This window comes from Bison bison, unplaced genomic scaffold (assembly GCF_000754665.1).
Source record: "Bison bison bison isolate TAMUID 2011002044 unplaced genomic scaffold, Bison_UMD1.0 scf7180017864295, whole genome shotgun sequence".
Classification (NCBI taxonomy): Eukaryota; Metazoa; Chordata; class Mammalia; order Artiodactyla; family Bovidae; genus Bison; species Bison bison.
In genome coordinates this window covers 5327723-5335355 of record NW_011494867.1, presented here as the reverse complement: position 1 = coordinate 5335355, position 7633 = coordinate 5327723, and the positions used below count along the sequence as shown (strand labels likewise).

Genomic DNA, 7633 nt, shown 5'->3' with positions numbered 1-7633 from the left:
AGCACCTCCTTGTACTCAGATGCCTCTTTCCCCATGTACATTTTTTTGCCATGATATTTTAAATGGTCTTGCTCCCCGGAGGCCAGCCTTTGGTGTGCTGGGAAAAAAAAAAAAAAAAAAACCCAACAAGAGGGCTAATAAGGAAAGCATCAGTGCTGCGCAGTTTGTCTGAAAGGGGTTCTGATGAATTTCCCTCCAATGGTCTATCGCACGTGGAGAGGGAACGGTCCCGATCCTGAGAAGTAACCGAATCAGGTTCACGGGGGCTCGGTCCCCTCAGCAGAGTCAGAGAATGCGTAAGGACCAGGATCCAGTGTCCCTCTCCAGGGCAGCACCCCGGGTCTTCCGGGACAGGACTCCGCGGTCAGCCTGTCCAGGGAACCACTCGGCATTGTTCCCACGAGGGGAAGCGGCCAAAGACACTACACATAGCATCCACCCCTGCCTGTCCATGGGACCCGAGCAGGAGGAGGGGATGCCGGCTGCTTCCACCCCGGTAAACCGGCTTCTTGCAGCGTCTGATGCCATCCGAACTGCCCTCCTGCCACAGGCACCCCCCGGCCTGGAGGTGGCCACGGAGCCGGCGGGCGGGTTATAGAAATATTAGTGCCGGGCAGGCTGCTGGAGCCCCTGTGTGTTCCCATCCCCCCCGGTGGCAGCCACACAAAGACGCCGGTGACAAAACGGAGGGACAGCCACGGGGCTTGCGAGCGGCGTGCCAAGCCGCTTGCACCGCACAAGGTCCTGTCCCCACCCCTGTTCGGGGCCCCGTACACCCGGGCCTGCAGCTGATAACACTGTAATAGTCCTCCTTTGAGGACGGCGGCTCCCGCGCGCTGATTAGTCATTTATCACACCTGGCAGCCCTGCTGAACTATAATTACTCTTCTCTTATCCTGCCTGGCTGTCATGTCCGAGAGGAGAGGCGAGGCAGAGTCCCCCGTTAATGACACATTACCCTCTTGACAAGCACTTAAAGGTTTTATTGTAAATATGCAAGATATAAAACATCCGAGATTCCCTTTTTAATTATAAAAAGCAATTTCAGGGCCTCCCTTCCCCAGCCTTCCCTCCCCACACCCCCCCACCATGGTGCCTCCCCGACCCCCAAATAGTAAAGTTTTCGGCACCTTATCCTCTCTGCTTACCGCAAACAAACTGATTTTTCCCTTTGTCACGTAAACTCATTGCTACAAGTTAACTCAGTATCTCTCTGCAATTATCAGACATATTGCCTATGAAATTGGTAATTTAAACACACATCGCATTGCCACAAAAGTTAAATTTCCGCCCCGAAAGAAGGGGAAAATGTGCATTTATATGAAAAATTATATATAAAAAAAGCTGAAAATGCAGCATAAATAGTCCAGTTTTCCTCATCGGAAAGAGAGGGAGGAAGTCATTGAATAATCTTTTTTTTTTTTAAAGATGAGTCTCTGTGGTTAAAAAAAATAGATGGACTTTTTTTTTTCCCCCCACAAACTAAAAAATTGGAAATTTGTGGGTCGTTAAATCCTGATTGCTTGCTTACAAGGTTTGGGGAGAAAGCCGACTTAGCATTCAGTGACTCCTAGAGCTATTTTTATCCCTCAAGGAGTGTTCAGAGGACACTTCCCTGTGGCCAAGGGCCTCCCCCCACCCCTGCCCCCCACAAGCCCGCTTCATCTCGCCACCCTCCAGCTGATTTTTAGGTTCTGTGTAGCCTTGTTGGTCGGGCCTGAGGCTGCGGTGGGCAAACTTTGATAACAGTAATTAGGATGGAATAAAGGGAGGGGTGGGGAGCTGACATTAATAAAATCATTCACTCTGGTGGAAAGATAAACCATGCAGACACAGAGAACCACTCAACACAAAGGCACATCTGATGCAAAATGGGCTCATCAGCACCCTGTTGGTTTTAACTGCCCTCCTGCGCTTCCTACAAGTGTTCAACACACATGTTCATACAAGTGTCCAAGTGTGTTGGCCTCTATGCGTCTAAGATTATCATCCTCCAATTGGCTGAATAGCATGGCCAACAGCAGCTTTACAGCGTGGGGTTTGGGATCTAGGAACCAGAGATGAAACCGCAGGGGAAGGACTCTAGTTCTGATCTCCTTTGTTCAGGGATGACTAGGGCTGAGCTCTCTGATCGGGTCAGCTCAGTGGGCGTGTCCTTCCTCCAGCACCCCGTTTTTGGCTGAACTTCCACAAGCTTTCATTTAAGAGCATTGTCTTCCCAGAGAAAGAACAGTCTTTCTTTGGTCAAAGGTCCATGAGAAGTTGACATACAGGCAAGGGTTAAGGAGCTGACGTGGCATTTGGATATTGTGACTAGCAAGACCCAGGAAGGCATATGGTAGCCAAACCAAAGAAGCGGACAGACATATAAACATCTGGCCACTTCTGACAGTTGGTCAGGGCTGGCGATGACTCTCCACTTGGTTCCTGAAGAGGAGACTCGCTGAGGTCTTTGTGCAGAGAAGGGGAGTGACAGGGAGAGGAGGAACAGGCCAGAAGGTGAAAAGGCAGGAGTATCTCCCAAAAGGGAGCTGGTGACTGTCCCTGCACAGGACACTGTCCAGGAGGACACAGGAGCTGGCTGTGCAGAAAAGGGAGAGAAAGGAACACAAAGGCAAGAAGAAAACTGACGTCCTCGAGTTCACGGTCCAGACGCCCCCAGCATGCTTCCTGAATGAATGCTAGGTAGACACCTCGAGGTTAGGACGACTTTTCATTCATTGTCTCTTCACAAATGAGCACACTGTAGGCACAGAGGTTTTGTCGATGAATAAATGAAAGAAAGGAAACCCCTGGAACACAGGCAGTGGAAGGAGATACATGAAAGTGTGCTTTCCCAGTCACTGATTTTCATTTTTTCCCCTGCATCCAGTAACGAATACGTACTGGGGATTATTTTGTGGCAGGTATTGCAGGAATAAAGGAGACTTAACTGAGATGATTTCAAGACTCTGGGGCCCCGCATGGACAAGAGCCAAAAGCGGGGGATGATCGCCATGAAGACAGAGGTGGTGATTAAAGGTAAGGTCTCCTGAAAGCTACTACGGGAAGGGTGATGTGTCAAGCTCTTCAGGACACTTCCTCTTCACCTTTTTGTTGGGACTTCATGTCAACGCTCGAAGGGGTAGATCTTGGGGCTTACATCTTACAGAAGGGAAAACTGATGTCCTGAGGGCTGAAAGAACTTGCCCAGGGCCCTGTTGCTCAGTGGAGGGACCTGGCTTTAGCGGGGACTCTACAATCCCCACGCTTAATCCAGGTCTTGCTGCCTCTGATCACCAGATGTGAGAAGGTGGGAAAACCATAGCTTGGAAACAGCTCAGAGGGACTCCAAAGCACGCTGGCAAGAATTTCTCCCAATCTCTTCCCTGACTTTGATCTCAAGGGCTGAGTCTGCAGTCACTGACTTGGAAAATCCCTTCTGTTCCTTTTCCATCTCAAGGTCTCCTCCTCAGGAATCTGAAGGCTGCCATGTTTGGGCTCATCCCCAGAGCCCCTTGCTCTTTTCAAAGGCACTGTATAAACCTAAGGAAATCATCGAGACCCACACAAGCTGTCTTCCCCAGGTTTGTGGTCTTGAGACAAGCTCCCCTTGAGATCTGCTCCCTTTTCTCAGCCTGATGCCTCCCTCTCTTCAGGGAAAATCATGTGCCCTGTGCTCATCACCTGTTTTGTCTCCTTTTTAAAAAATGTAAGTGAATAGGGAGACAAAGGACCAGGAAGACCGCAACAGAGGCTCCATTAAGAGCCGAGGGGTCCCGGCAGGTCAGAAGCCGAGACGGTGCCCATCCTTCCTGCTTGCCTGCCTACCTTCCTCCTTTCTCTCTTTTTTCTTTCCTCCCTTCTTTTTGTTCCCTCCTCTGTCTCTTTCTCTCTCTTTTCTTCCTTCCCTCCTTCACTAAGCTGTTCCACAACTTGGGCGGTGAGGGAATGACCCGGGGCGCTGGGGGCTCCCCCAGTGCTCACAAAGAGCTGTTGTCAGTGTGATGTGCACCCTGGCGCTGATAAAACACAGTCTACGGCCTTTGTAATAACACAGCTGCTGACCTTGGGCAACTCGGGGTTTTGAAAATCCGCGGAACCTGGACAGTCACCTCCCCCAACAGGAGGCTGGCCAGATTAGCTGGAGTTCCTTACATGTGGGCAGGATGCTTCCCCATTAGACCTCATAAGACAGAGCTAGGAGCTAGAAGTCTGGGAAGGAATGGCGCTCGTGGTATGAGAGACAGGTAGGTTGGTCTCAAAAATCTCTCTTTCACACACATGCACACAGAGACACACACACAGAATCCTCCTCTGCTTTCTCCCTCTCAGCACCTCGACCTCGTCTCTGCACACCTGCTCCATCATCTTCTCTGCCAGCTTTCTGCTTCCTCGTGTGTTCTGCTTTCCCCTCGCTCCTCCGTGCAGAGGGTCCCCATTGGATGCCCAGTCCCCGAATCCACAGGATGGCCTGGTTTCTGTATTTTCCCCTCAACTGACTGTCTTTTTCCATGCTGACGAATCAAACCTCGGAGAACTGACGGTCAGGGCCATGCACTGCTGGCCACGCTGAGCTTGCTTAGCAGGGAGCCGTCCGTGCTGTGGGCCGGTATCTCCAGCCTGAGGGCAGGTGCGGGCTGCCCGGAGTGATGTAAGACCTGTGGTGCTGCCGAGGCTGTGCGGTGGGGCCTGATTACACACTCAGGCCTTCCCGTCTCTAGAGTTTGAGCACAAAGAGAAGAGCTCATCACACATCCAAGTTACGGCACTTAGCTCATGATATTGAACTAACTGAATGAAAAAGAAGGTCTTCAAAATTAGGTGAGAATTCTTAAAATCATTTGAAAAGACAAGGCGGTTAGTTGATGATGCTGCCCAAAATGGAACACTTTCCCAGTTAGTTATAAACTCAAAAAATGCACAGGGAGGGTCTAGTATCTACATAACCCAATATCTGATAGTTTTATAAAGGGAATGTAAAGAAAAAATTAAAATCATATCTCCAAAAATAAAATGCTTAGGAGTTAGGGCTTCCCTGCTGGCTCAGACGGTAAACAATCCACCTGCAATGCAGAAGACCTGGATTCGATTCCTAAGAAGATGCCCTGGAGGAGGAAATGGCAGCCCACTCCAGTATTCTTGCCTGGAGAATCCCATGGACAGAGGAGCCTCGCGGGCTACAGTCTGTGGGGTCACAGGAGTTGGACATAACTTATCGACTAAACCACCACCGAACCGGAAGGAGGTAAAAGACTTACGTGCTGAGGACTATAAACCATCAACAAAGGAAACTGAAGGTGAGTAAAAGAAATGAGAAGATATCCTATGCTCTTGGATTGGAAGCGTTAATCTCATTAAAATGGCCATAGCACACAAAGCAACTACAGATTAAATACGATCCCTATCACATTATCGATGACATTTTTCATAGAACTAGAACAAATAATTCTAAAATTCGCATGGAAACATAAAAGACCCAGAATTGCCAAAGCAATCCTGAAGAAAAAGATCAAAGCAGGAGGCATAACCCTCTCAGACTTCAGACAATACTACAAAGCTACAGTAATAAAAATGGCCTGGTGTTGGCACAAAAGCAGACCTGTGGGTCAGTGGGACAGAATAGAGAGCTCGGAAACAAACCCAGAAACTTACAGTCGATTAATCTTAGACAGAGGAGGCAAGAGCACACAATGGGAAGAAGTCTATAGCAAGTGGCACTGGGGAAGCTGGAGAGCCACGTGTGAAGCAATGAAGTTAGAACACACTCACAGCGTACACAAAAATAAACTAGAAACGGCTTAAAGACTTAGACGTAAGACATGACACCGTGCAACCAGAGGAGAGCACAGGCAAGGCATTCTCTGACACAAGCCGTACTGATGTTTTCCTAGGTCGGTCTCCCAAGGTAACAGAAATAAAAACAAAAATAAACAAATGAGACCTAATTATTATGTGATGATTTTGCGTTAAAGCACCAAAAAAGAGAGAGTCACCATTAGTCCCACAGCTCTATTGATTAAGTGGCTTGTTTTGTGTGTCATCCAACTTTCTGCTTGTTTTTACAGAGAACTCGGGTAACCCTCTTGGCTAGTTCCTGACAGAAAAGAAAACCCGGCACACAAAGCTGAACCACATGTATCTGCTTTGCCTAACAGTCTGTCGGGCTTCTTTTTCCAGCTAGGGGCAGGGATAAATCAGTACCCATGTAACATGTTGGCCCTGGTGATGGACAGAGGACACAGCTGAGAAAGCACAGACTTAGAGGCATGGTATAGACCATAACCAGTAACCTTTTGTTTTTCTTTTCTGAGAAGAAGGTAATTTGACAGCTATGCTAGAATCTTCTAATTTCCTGCCCAGGTTTATCCTCTACTCTTTTGTCCTTGGCTCCATGCTCAGCAAAGTTGATCAATACAAGCTCCATCACTGAGTTCCTTCCAGCATCTGGTTTCTGGGTGGGCTTGAATATAGGGAAGTGAAAGTGAAAGTCGCCCAGTCGTGTCTGACCCCATGGACTGTACAGTCCATGGAATTCTCCAGGCCAGAATACTGGAGTGGGTGGCCTGTCCCTTCTCCAGGGGATCTTCCCAACCCAGGGATTGAACCCAGGTCTCCCATATTGCAGGAGGATTCTTTACCAGCTGAGCCACAATGGAAGCCCTGAATAAAGGGGGACACTGTTTATTACCCTAGGGTCTTTCCTTGGGAGAAAGGAGTATCACCACAGGTAGGCAGAAATTCCCCAACCAAAGATCAGGGCCTCTGCTAAGAGTCCATCCAGAGACCCTCCCCTGGTGCCAGAGCCTGCTTCCTCCTTCCTCTCCTTGCTCCTTCCAGTCCAGGATGGCAAGAGCCCCCATCACTGCTCCTGGGAAATTCCCCATCTCTCACGCTTGCACTAACACCCTGTCCCCACCTTTATAAAAAGTCTTTTTAAACTGTTCAAACTCTCCTGGAATTACTCGATTTGAGTGGGTCATCTCTTTTCTGCCAGGACTGCCTCTAAGCCAGAAGGGATGGGATGAGGCCTCTGGCTTCATTTGGACCAAATATTCGAAGGAGCAGGGCTCACTGTCCTGAACTCACTATTTAAATATTGGGGAAAGTCCTGCTGGAAATTTTTGGAGAGTACATTTTTAGAGAATTGCCAAGGTCAGCAGTCCAAGAAGAAAAGGGCTGACACATGGCTGCTCTCTCATCGGCACACAATGAATTCTCTTTGCCTTGCTTCTGAATATGGAGGGACCCGTGCAAAAATCAAGACATATGCGCCGTCATACCAAAAGCATCTTGAAGCATGAGGGAGCATACGGCAAAGTCCTTGAAGAGGTCTTTTTCCAATTTTTCTCAACCTCCATGTGTTATGGGGAAAGCTCTAAACTCTCACAAAAACAATGGATTAAAAAATGAGATACCCTCCAGTTTTGCCATCCATTTGTTTCAAGCTTTCAAGATTTGCTTGAGAAAGGGATAAAATAAGTTGCAAGGGTCCCAGTGTGAACTAACTTGAAAAATCTTGCCTTTGCTGGGAATTTTTTTTTTTTTTTTAAATTTTCAAATGCATCCTGACCTGCTGCTGCAGCTACAAGGTAGGAAAACACCACTGTCCAAAGAAAAAAGAAGAGGAGGAAGAAAAAGAAATCATTCACAT

The 7633-nt window shown here is 48.3% G+C and overlaps 1 protein-coding gene across 1 annotated transcript in view; it reads right to left on the bottom strand.

Annotated features, from left to right (window-relative positions):
• WWOX (WW domain containing oxidoreductase) overlaps positions 1 to 7633 on the bottom strand; it is a 916676-nt gene that overhangs the window by 192377 nt on the left and 716666 nt on the right. The window lies entirely within an intron of this gene.